This window comes from Scylla paramamosain, chromosome 39 (genome assembly GCF_035594125.1).
Source record: "Scylla paramamosain isolate STU-SP2022 chromosome 39, ASM3559412v1, whole genome shotgun sequence".
In the NCBI taxonomy this organism is placed as follows: Eukaryota; Metazoa; Arthropoda; class Malacostraca; order Decapoda; family Portunidae; genus Scylla; species Scylla paramamosain.
Genome location: NC_087189.1, coordinates 3,705,001 through 3,717,500, shown reverse-complemented (window position 1 = coordinate 3,717,500; position 12,500 = coordinate 3,705,001).

Genomic DNA, 12,500 nt, shown 5'->3' with positions numbered 1-12,500 from the left:
GGAGGAGGAGGAGGAGGAGGAGGAGGAGGAGGAGGAGGAAAAGGAAGAGGAAGAGGAAGAGGAAAAGGAAGAGGAAGAGGAAAAGGAAAAGGAGAAGAAAAAGGAGAAGGTGAAGGAAAACGAGAATAAGGAGGAGGAGGAGGAGGAGGAGGAGGAGGAGGAGGAGGAGGAGGAGGAGGAGGAGGAGGAGGAGGAGGAGGAGGAGGAGGAGGAGGAAAATACCAAGTTTAAAGGGAGAAAGCGAGAAAGAAAAGGTTAAGAAAAAACGCGAAGCAGGGGAAGGAAAGAAAAGAAGATAAAATGGAAGGATAAATCAAGGTGAAAGAAAAAAAGAAAGGCAGAACGAAGAACAAGAACAAGAGGAGGAGGAGGAGGAGGAGGAGGAGGAGGAGGAGGAGGAGGAGGAGGAGGAGGAGGAGGAGGAGGAGGAGGAAAGCGAAAGAAGATAATGGACACGGGAAAAGAAAACGTAGAAAAATAAACTGGAGAGGAAGGAAGGAAGGAGAGACGGAAGAAGAGAGAGAAAACAAACACACACACACACACAAACAAAAACTAAACTAAACAAAAAAAAATAAATAAAGACGAACAGGAAGAAGAAGAGACAGAGGAAGAGACAGAGAAAGAGAGAGGAAGTGGCCATGAACACCATCATCATCATCATCACCACCACCACCACCACCACCACCACCACCACCGTCAAGGGACCCCACCAACGTGTCTCCCACAATTCCCCACCAACTCAAAACTTCACCAAACACTCGCTCGCTAATGGACTCTCCCAGTGTCCCGCCACTCACCTGGGGCTGGGCAAGTGAGAGGAGAGGGTGAGGGGGAGAGGAGAGAGGGGGAGGGGGTGACACAGGTAACGCTAACGCAGTGAAAGCAATTGACGTGGGAAATTAAGTGAACTGCAAGACGATCAGATAGCAAAGAGTGAATTGAGTGTGGGAAACGAGACGAAATGCAAAGGAGACAGGAAGGAGGGAATTGGCAGTGTGGAAAGCGGTGATACAAAAAAAAAAAAATAGTCCAGTATCATGACAACACAAATAGCTGAGAGGAGTGCTATGAGAAAATAATTAAAGGAAAAGAAAGGAAAGGTAAAATGCAAAGGAGGAGGCAGAGAAGAAAGAAGAGGGTAATTATATGTGTGAAAAGTGGTGATGAAAAAAAGTCCTACACAGTATCAAGGAAGTGTAAGTTGAATGAGCTTTAGGGAAAATAAGAGGGAAAAAGAGAGAAAAGTATATGCAAAGGAGAGAGGAAGGAGGTAATTCTGAGTAGGAAGTGGTGATAAAAATGAATTCCAGTGTCATGAAAGTGTAGTTGAGTGATGTGTTTTAGAGAAATTAAGAGGAAAACAAAGAGAAGAGAAGAGGAAGGAAATATTTGTGAATGTTAAGTGGTGATGAAAGGAATTTAATATGAAAAAAATTATTGAGTCAAGTGTTTAGAGGCTGTAATTACAACAGAGGAGAACAAAAGGAAAGTGAAGAAACCTGTTGAAAATGTGAAGAAGAGAAAGTGTAGAAGAAGTGAAAACAATTCTAGTAAAATGAAAACACAAATAGCTGAGTGATATATTGAGGGAAAAAAACAAAACAAAAACAATTACAGCAAAACGAAGGGAAAGTAAAACAACAAATGGAAAACAAAGGAAGTAATTGCAAATATGAGAAGTGATAATACAAAAAAAAAAAAAAAAAAAAAAAAAAAAAACAACTAGAATCATGAAAGCAAACAGTTAAGTGAAATTGAGGAAATAAAAAAAAGGAAAACAAATGAAAAGTAAAATAATAAATGGAAAACAAACGAGGTAATTCTGTGTGAAAGTGGAAACCAAAAAAAAAATAATTACGGTATAGATGACTGATGTGGTGTCGAGAAAATAATAATAAAGGAAAACAAAATGAAGGAAAATGCAAAGAAGAAGAGAGGAAGGAGGAAATTCCGAATGTGAAAAGGGAAGATAAAAAAAAATCCAATATGAAAAGAAAATAGTTGAATGAGGTCTTTAGGAAAGTCATAATAGAAGAGAACAAAAGGGAAAATAAATAAATCTGTTGAAAAAGTGCAGAAGAAAAAATAATTATGAATGTGAAAAGGGGAAATTAAGGAAATTCCAGCATCATAAGCAAAAATAGTCGGGTGAAGTGTTTTTTTTTTAGGAAAGTAATTAGAAGAGAACAAAGAGAGAGTAAATAAATGAGTATGTGAAGAAGTGGGAGAAAAATGACAAAAGATAAACGATGGAAAAGACAAATCAGTCACGAATGTTGAAGACTGAGAGAAAATAGAAAAAAAGTTGAGAATGTGAACAACTGCGAGAAAATGATAGAGGAAAAAAAGGAAGGAAAAGTAAAATAAGATACGAATGGGAAATAATGAGAGAAAAAAAGCATTAAATAAAAAAAATAAATAAATCAGTTACAAATGAGGAAAACAGAAAAAAAATTAAGAATGAGAAGAACTACGAAAAAAAAAATAACAGAAGACAAAGAAAAGGAAAAAAATAAACAGTAAGACAGAGAAACTACACTGACAAACAAGCGAGGGTAGAGATTTGGAAACCATTGAGAGTTAAAGAAAACGAAATGCAGGACGAAAGAGCTGAGGAGGAAAGACGCAGGAGATATTTAAATAGACAGGGAAAGATATTTACTGAGAGGGAAAAACCAGTAAAGTAATTTTCCTGAAGCAAGCAAGACGAATGAGTATGTGTGTGTGTGTGTGTGTGTGTGTGTGTGTGTGTGTGTGTGTGTGTGTGTGTGTGTGTGTGTGTGTGTGTGTGTGTGTGTGTGTGTGTGTGTGTGTGTGTGTGTGTGTGTGTGTGTGTGTGGGTTTTAGCAAAATAAAAATGACACAACCACCAAAATTAATCACTTCCGATTTCCCCCTTTGAATACTGATGATTCCTGACCTTTCCTCCTCCTCCTCCTCCTCCTCCTCCTCCTCCTCCTCCTCCTCCTCCTCCTCCTCCTCCTCCTCCTCCTCCTCCTCCTCTTCCTTCTTCTTCATCGAGTCTGAGTGAACTGTACCTCGTCTGACGTCCTCTCCTCCTCCTCCTCCTCCTCCTCCTCCTCCTCCTCCTCTTCCTCCTCCTCATTTACTGTAGTGCGTTCCAATTCATGTGTATTTCGGGACGCAGCTCTCTCTCTCTCTCTCTCTCTCTCTCTCTCTCTCTCTCTCTCTCTCTCTCTCTCTCTCTCTCTCTCTCTCTCTCTCTCTCTCTCTCCCTGTTGTCGGTGGAAATGAGTGGGAATAAAAAGCTATTAAGAATTCTAAATCACCTCCTTCAAAGACAGAATTCCATTAAAAGAAAACAAATAAAAAACTTTCCAGAAAATTATTAAAAACCCCCAAGAATAAAAGCGTTAAGAGAGAGAGAGAGAGAGAGAGAGAGAGAGAGAGAGAGAGAGAGAGAGAGAGAGAGAGAGAGAGAGAGAGAGAGAGAGAGAGAGAGAGAGAGAGAGAGAGAGAGAGAGAGAGAGAGAGAGAGAGATTACAGAAGAAAAAAACTTTTCTGCCTTCTAGTCATTCTTCATGGGAGGAGGAGGAGGAGGAGGAGGAGGAGGAGGAGGAGGAAAATGGCAGTGGAGAAAGAAGGAGGGAATGCGTTAGGAGAAAGGAGGAGAAAAGAAAGAAAATGCAAAGGAAAGTATGTTAGGAGAAAGAAGAAGACTGAGGAGGAGGAGGAGGAGGAGGAGGAGGAGGAGGAGGAGGAGGAGGAGGAGGAGGAGGAGGAGGAGGAGGAGGAGGAGGAGGAGGAGGAAAAGGAGAGCAAAGGCGGCAGAGAAAGAGAAAGAAGGAATTATGTATAAGGAGAACGAGGAAGGGAAGGAAGAGGGAGTGTGTTAGAAGAAAGAAGGAAGAAAGGAAAGGAGGAATAGAGAGAGAGAGAGAGAAAGTACATTAGGAGGAAGGAAGAGGAGGAAAGCAAAGATGATAACGAAAGGAAAGACTGAATAGAAGATGAAGGAAGAAAGAAGAAGGAAAAAAAGAAGAGGAAGAACAAATCAGTACATTTATTGACAGGAAACTCGGCAGAAACCTTACCAAGAGAGAGAGGGAGAGGGAGAAGAGAGGGTGAGCGGGAGAGTGCGTGGGAGGCAGGGCGTTTGGGCAGAGAAAGGGAGACAAATTGGTAATCTGGCAGTGACCGAAGGGAGGCACCAAAGGGCGACAGTTCAGGCCCGTATTGAGAAACGCTTAGCTCTCTCACTAAAACTATTTTCAAAGGCCACAGAGATGATTAGCCGGGTTCTCAGGAGCGCTTCCCCTGTTAATAATGTAGAAATCTCGTTAATCTGCCACTAGAGCCATAAAAACGCCCTTAAAACCCCGTGTAACTTCAATTAGAGCCTTTTGAATGTAGTGGCGGTGAGGTGTAGTGTTGCAGGATACAGTACTATTGGATCAACAAGACGGTGTTTGGTGCAGAACGCGGCTACCACTGGGCTGCTGGGGAACTTGAAGCTGCTATGGTGTGATGGGCTGGAGTGATGCATGGAGGGGAAGGATGGGTGGGTGTGTGGGTGGAACGGTTGAGGAATAGATGGATGTAGGTTTAAAGGGCTGTGGGTGTGGGAGTGAGTGGATGGGTGGATGAATTTAGAGATTAATGGAAGAGCTGAATGATGGATGGATGGATGGAATGAGTGAATGAGTGGAATGGAATGGAATGGAGGGATTAATGGATGGACAGTAAGTACAATGGATGGGTGGATGGATGGATGGATGGATGGATGGATGGAGAATTAAGTGATTCTGGGGCAGGTGAAAGGAGTGACGGATTGAGAGAATAAAGGGATGAATGAACAAGAAAAGAAAAATGAACCCAAAAAAAACAAAACAATAGGGAAACCAAGATAAAAAGGGAATTAACGAAACAAAAAAAGCACTGAAAAAGAAGAACAACAAAAGAATAACGATGAAAAAGAAGAAAAAAACGAAAAAAATAAGAAACCCAAGATAAAAAAAAAAAAAAAGCTATCAACAAAAAACATTAAAAAAAAACAAGCAAAATAAAAACAAGATACCGTAAACAAAAACTGCAGAAGGACAGGACAAGAGGAGGGTGACGAAGGGCGGATGTTGCAGTGAGTAGTCTGTCTGCTGGGGGAAGCCACAGGCGGGTCCCAGCTGGTCCCATCACAACACCTCAGCGCCCTTCACAAATACGATGACCCTTCAGGAGGTAATAGGAACCAGGAGGAGGAGGAGGAGGAGGAGGAGGAGGAGGAGGAGGAGGAGGAGGAGGAGGAGGAGGAGGAGGAGGAGGAGGAGGGAGAAAGGAAAGACGATCAGATACAGATAATAGGTAGATAAAGGAGAAGAGACAGGCGAGAGTAATGCAGGAGGAGGAGGAGGAGGAGGAGGAGGAGGAGGAGGAGGAGGAGGAGGAGGAGGAGGAGGAGGAGGAGGAGGAGGAGGAGGAGGAGGAGGAGGAGGAAGGGGGGAGTAAGCAGGAATTGAATGAATGTCAGACAGAATAGGTAAGAAGCATTGCAATGGAAGAAATGGGGAAGGAGATAGAAAAAGAATAAGACAAAAAAATAGAATATGAAAACAAAACAAAACACAAAAGAGAAGGACGAACACATAATGGACTGAAAGAGGAGAGGAGAGAAGAGAAGAGGAGAGGAGATATGAAAGAGAGAAGACGACGGAACGAAAGGAGAAACGAAGGGAGGAAGAAAGAGGAGGGGAGATGAGAGGAAGGATAAAAGCATCTGGTCTTCCTTTTAAGATCAGCAAACTTAGCAGGAGCATCTTGCTATGATCAATATTGAGGTGCGTGGGTGAGAGAGGGGAGACGACAGAGAGTGGGAGAGAAAGTGGCTGAGTGGGAGGCGTGAGTGAGTGACAGCAGGAGAGAGGTGAGAGGGAAGATAACATGTGGGAAGAATGAAGGATAGTGATGATGGTGCTAGTAGTAGTAGTAGTAGTAGTAGTAGTAGTAGTAGTAGTAGTAGTAGTAGTAGTAGTAGTAGTAGTAGTAGTAGTAGTAGTAGTAGTTGTTGTTAATGACCATGATAATAACAATGATACGAAGAACAAGAACAAGAAGCAAGAAAAAACGAAAACAAGAACAATAAAGAAAAGGAAAATTAAGAAAAACAAAAACACAGAACCACCAAACAAACAAATAAACAAACAAACAAACAAACAATTCGTTGCGCAAACCAAAAACAAAAATAAAATAATAAACAAATGAATACAACTAACAATAATTCAAGAACGATACACGAACATGAAAAGGGAAAAAAAGAAAAGAAAAAAGAGAAAACAAATAAAAAAAAAAAAAAAGCAACAGGAGGAGGAGAAACACTAGAGGCAAAGCAACTTACAACTAAAAAGAAAAAAATACGAACAGAAAAAGTAAAAAGAAAAAAAAAAACTCCCCCCTCTCTCTCTCTCCTTATATTCTCCCTTTCCTGACCTTTATCTCTGCTTTACCGCGGCACCAAAGGGTTGAAGGGAGTCACTCAGTTCTTCCCTCACTCTCCCTTACTCTCACTCTCTCACTCACTATCTTTGTCTTCTTCACCTTCTTCTTCCTTGCAATTTTTCCCTTGTGTCTCATTTTCATTTTTCTTTTTTTTTTCGTTTTCCTTATTCTCTTTCTTTTCTTACTTTCCTTCCTTCTTTCCTCTCTCTCTCTCTCTCTCTCTCTCTCTCTCTCTCTCTCTCTCTCTCTCTCTCTCTCTCTCTCTCTTCCCTCTTCTCTAATCTCCTTCCCTTTCCTTCTTCCCTCCTTCCTTATCTACTTAATTTCTTCCCTTCCTCTTCCGCTCCCTCATCCTCTCTTTCTTCTCCTCCTCCCTTCCTCTCGTCTTTACTCTCCCTCCTCGTCCTCCTCCTCTCTCCCTTAAGCTGGTCATGTTTATTACAGTTCCCCCTTGTTGTTAGAAAACGTAAAGAGAGAACGAGAAGAAAACGTGAGAAGGAATGAGAGAGAGAGAGAGAGAGAGAGAGAGAGAGAGAGAGAGAGAGAGAGAGAGAGAGAGAGAGAGAGAGAGAGAGAGAGAGAGAGAGAGAGAGAGAGAGAGAGAGAGAGAGAGTGGGGGCAAGGGGGTTCTGACTCGTAATAAAAGTTCATAGGTCAATAAAAATCTCAAGAAGGAATGGAAAGTTTCAGTCGAGAATATAATTTTTCCTGACTTATTTATTTCCTGTCGTAGTCTTTTTCTTTCTTTTTTTTTGGCAACTTCCTTCAAATATCAAACTTTTTTTTCCATATGAAAGCAGTTTTTTTACTATTATTATTATTTTTCTTAACACTCACTCACTTTCTCGTGTGTGTGTGTGTGTGTGTGTGTGTGTGTGTGTGTGTGTGTGTGTGTGTGTGTGTGTGTGTGTGTGTGTGTGTGTGTGTGTGTGTGTGTGTGTGTGTGTGTGTGTGTTTAAAACTATCGTTGCACATTGCCATTGTTAACTATCTTCCCCTCCCTCCCCCCTCTCTCTCTCTCTCTCTCTCTCTCTCTCTCTCTCTCTCTCTCTCTCTCTCTCTCTCTCTCTCTCTCTCTCTCTCTCCTAATAAGGACATCAGACTAAGGCGGACAGGTAGAGATCAGGTGAACAATTTATACCGGGCAGGTAATCCCACATGCATTCGAATTGCATACCTGAGAGAAGGAGGGGGAGGGGGAGTGGGAGAGGGAGGGAGGGAGGGAGGGAGGAATGGAAGAGAGGAGGGAGAGATGCAAGGGAAGAATAGAGGAGTGAAAGTTGAGGAAATTAAAGAGATAAATGAAAAGAAACGTGTTGGAATTTCTAATGCATTTCTCTCTCTCTCTCTCTCTCTCTCTCTCTCTCTCTCTCTCTCTCTCTCTCTCTCTCTCTCTCTCTCTCTCTCTCTCACTGTCCTTCTTGGGGCTGTTGAGGGTTGTAAGTGATATTCTCTAACATGGAAACAACACGTTGAAAACATCAAGATCAAACCATCCAGGCTGACACGAGATATTTACTAATGTTGGGGCTATTTGAATCTTGACAACATAAAACAGTTATATATATATCATTAGTTTATCCTCATCTTTTATACTGCACTGCAATTAGAAGTAAAGCCTATCAAACTTCTTTTCAGAGCTTATTTATAACACAAACAAGAGTTATTTGCGCCACATTTGATTGTAGTCGTTAAGATCACACCAAAGTTTATTCTCGTGACCTCGATCTACTTAAATGATCTCACATTATAATATTACAGAGTTAGTTGTCTGTTTATCAATAATGCGCTGAACGGTGACACTGCCGCCACGGGACTTCAAATGATACATCACGACAGGGACACGAGAAGACCGCTGGAGGTAACAATTGCTTTGTGCAGGACATCCCTCTTGTTTTAGAGGTGCTTCACCTTCAAAGAGTTTACCAAATGACACAAAACATGCAATTTCTAAATACTCATTCAAGCGTAAAGTTCACCCAAAGCATCTCCACATTTTTTTCTTAGGTTCTAATGACATCAATTTCTTCTAATCATTATGTGTGTGTGTGTGTGTGTGTGTGTGTGTGTGTGTGTGTGTGTGTGTGTGTGTGTGTGTGTGTGTGTGTGTGTGTGTGTGTGTGTGTGTGTGTGTGTTTATGTATATGTATGTGTGTGTATATGCACGTACGATCTTTTTTTTTAAGTCATTCATTGGTGTAGGATTTTCTTGCTGTGAAAGGTTTTCACAACTGTTATCTAATGATTTGCCAGTATTACAGCTTCTGCTCAGCGGGCTTCTATTGCTCTATGTAATATTACTTTCAAATTCAACTTGAAATCAATACACTGAGCTCAATAAATATATCAATATCAATTTCTCTCTCTCTCTCTCTCTCTCTCTCTCTCTCTCTCTCTCTCTCTCTCTCTCTCTCTCTCTCTCTCTCTCTCTCTAGATCTGTTGTTGTTTGGCCTTCCATTTTATTAACAGTTTATCTATACTTTATTTCATTTTCTTCTTTGATTTCCATTCAGTTCCTCTTCTTACTACTACTCCTCCTCCTCCTCCTCCTCATTCATAAAACACATTTCCTCTCTATTCTCTATCCTCCCTTACTCTCCCAGCCGCTCCTCTCTCTCTCCCTGATGTCTCTACCAGCACATACAAAATTCAAACACACACACACACACACACACACACACACACACACACACACACACACACACACACACACACACACACACACAGGTTAAGCAAGTGAGTCAGTATCTACGAGTATTTACATCTTGGTGGTCAGATGAGCGAAGAAAGTGAAAGATGAGCGATGAATAATGAAAACCACATCTCCCTGTATCCAGTGTCTTCCAGTCTCTGATTTCCTCCCAGGTAGTTCTTTTTTTTTTTTCTATTTGGTAATCTTGCCTCCAGTGTGTTAGTGACCTTTGGAAAGCTTTGGTGGTGTAGGGAGATGATTAGTCTGTGTTTAAATTCCAGTTTGTGTGAGAAATGTTGTTTGTGTTTACTTTTCCCTATTTTTGTTTTCATATTCATATACTTAAATTGAGTTTTTTTTTTATTAATTGTGTTTCTTTTTTCTTTTTTTTTATACTGTTGTACTTATGTTGAGATTTTTTATTAACTATTTCCCTTTCCCTATTTTTTTCCTATTGATATACTTATGTTGAGTTTTTTTAATTGTTTTTTCCCCATTTTTTTTATATTGTTGTACTTACATTGAGTTTTTGAATATGGAAATGACTAATCAGTCCATCTCTATAGTTAATTAATTTTCACCTTTTCCTGCTCATCTTTCATTTTCCTCTAATCTTTTCTTTATATTTCACTTTCTATTATCCAATCTTTTCCTATTTATACTTTTCTCGTTAGGAATTACATCAACACTGATTTACAGATTTACAGATACTCTCTCTCTCTCTCTCTCTCTCTCTCTCTCTCTCTCTCTCTCTCTCTCTCTCTCTCTCTCTCTCTCTCTCTCTCTCTCTCTCGTCAAAGGCCACAGGTGCAAACCCGCGGCACCTTAATGAAGAAAGGACGCCCAGGTGTGTTGCATCATTAGCCGAGTGGGAAAAACAACAGGTAGAAGAAACTTGGCGGTGATATTGTACCGCACTGATGACACAATTACATCCTTCAACTGTGGGAGAGGGGAGAAAGGGGAGAGAGGGGGAGGGGAAAGGGGTTGGAGATTAGCCTCAGACTCCACCCCTTCCTGCAGTACTGAGGGATTAGAAGGGCTCATCCTCACCTTCCCTTGCTTCCCCACCCAAGACACTCCTAATATTCGCTTGTATTTCATAAGTCTGACAGAGGATGGGATATCTCTTGTTCTATATGATTAAAGGTATATATATTCTCTCTCTCTCTCTCTCTCTCTCTCTCTCTCTCTCTCTCTCTCTCTCTCTCTCTCTCTCTCTCTCTCTCTCTCTCTCTCTCTCAGTATATTAATGTGTATCTAAATCTAATGGCTAATTTTCTACCCTCGCGCCAGTATGAAGGAGGGAAGAGTAGGAAGGGACGAGGGGAAGAGGGGAGGAAAGAGAAGAGGAGAGGGAAGACGAGGGAGAATAGGATTAAGTAAGAGGAAAGAGGGAGAGAGAGTGAACTGAGGAGAGAAGAGGACTGCAATGAAAGATAGGAAGGAAGGAAGGAAGGAAAAAAGGAAGGAAGGAAGGAAGGAAGGAAGGAAGGAAGGAAGGAAGGAAGGAAGGAAGGAAGGAAAAGATGGAAAGGGAGGAAAGGAATGAAGGAACAGCGAAACATCACGAAGGAAGATTGGAGAAGGAAAGAAGGAAATAAAAGGTTAAAGAGACAGGAAATGAGAGAGAGAGAGAGAGAGAGAGAGAGAGAGAGAGAGAGAGAGAGAGAGAGAGAGAGAGAGAGAGAGAGAGAGAGAGAGAGAGAGAGAGAGAGAGAGAGAGAGAGAGAAAAAGTCATGAGATGGGGGTGGAAGTGAGGAAAGAGAGGAAGAGAAAAGAGGGAGAGGGAAGGGAGGAACAAGATATATACATATATATTTCACAGAGTTATATTGTTGAGAAAGTTCTGTATATCTGATAACGACAAAGTTACCTTTAAAACACGGGAAAGCTGACAGTGAGTGAGTGAATGAGTCAGTCAGTCAGTCAGTCAGTCAGTCAGTCAGTCAGTCAGTCAGTCAGTCAGTCAGTCAGTCAGTCAGTCAGTCAGTCAGTCAGCCAGCCAGCCAGCCAGCCAGCCAGCCACCCAGCCAACCAGTCAGTCAGTCATCTAACCAATTATAAATCAAGCAAACAGGTAAAACAGATACAAAAATAAACAGATAGGTAGACAGAAATGTAGATAATTATGCCAAAGGATGAAAATAACAGCCAATTAGGTAGGTAGGCATATCAACAAGAGGTAGGCTTATGGACAGTAGATCAATAGGAAGGTCGGCTAAGTAGACACACACAAGTAGATACCGGAGTAGGGAAAAAAAAAAAAAAAATAGGTCGGTGGATGAGCAAGTAGGCTAGTGGACGTGTGTGTGTGTGTGTGTGTGTGTGTGTGTGTGTGTGTGTGTGTGTGTGTGTGTGTGTGTGTGTGTGTGTGTGTGTGTGTGTGTGTGTGTGTGTGTGTGTGTGTGTGTGTGTGTGTGTGTGTGTGTGTGTGTGTGTGTGTGTGTAATTCTCAGTAAACTTCTCTTCTTTTGTTCAATTCCTTCGGCCCTTATTCTTTAGGGACTGAAACCTATGTCGGGCTGTTTTTTATATTAATTTTGTTACCCTTGACCCGCGCCCCTCTTGCATAAGGAATGTAGGTGTATCTCTGAGAATGGACATGTAGGTGTTAGGTCAGCCAGCCAGCCAACCAGCCAGTCACTCAGTCAGCCAGTCACCCAGGCAGCCAGCCAAACAGCCAGCCAGCCAGCCAGCCAGTCACCCAACCACGCAAGCACCCAATCCAACAGCCAACCAACCAAACCAGCCAGCCAGCCAGTCAATCAGTCAATCAGTCACCCAGCCAACCAGAAAACCAGCAAGCCAGCAAGCCAACCAGCCAATCAGTAAGTCAGTCAGTCACCCAGCCAACCAGAAAACCAACTAATCAGTCAGTCAGCCAGCCAGCCAATCAGTCAGCCAGCCAGCCAGCCAGCCAGCCAGCCAGAAAACCAGCCAGCCAGAGTCAATACAGCAATGAACCAATCAGTAAGTAAATACAAATAAATATGTTAAGTTTATCGCTCAGGAAAAAAAAAGCAAAATAAATACAGCGAGTCAACAGACACTGAGTAAATAAATTCTTGACGTGAGGAGATAAATCACGGAGGTCAGTGAATCATTAATGTTATTGAATCAAACCTTTAATCTTATACCGTGACATCTCCCCCCTTCCACTCCTCCCCCCTCCTCCAGCACACGACAATGCACAATAAAGTCATAAAAAAGCTCAACCCTACACCCCTCCCACACACACACACACACACACACACACACACACACACACACACACACACACACACAGAAAATAATAAAAAAATACAGAAACATTCCACCCAATCAGAATGAGGTAGCTGATGCATTCCAC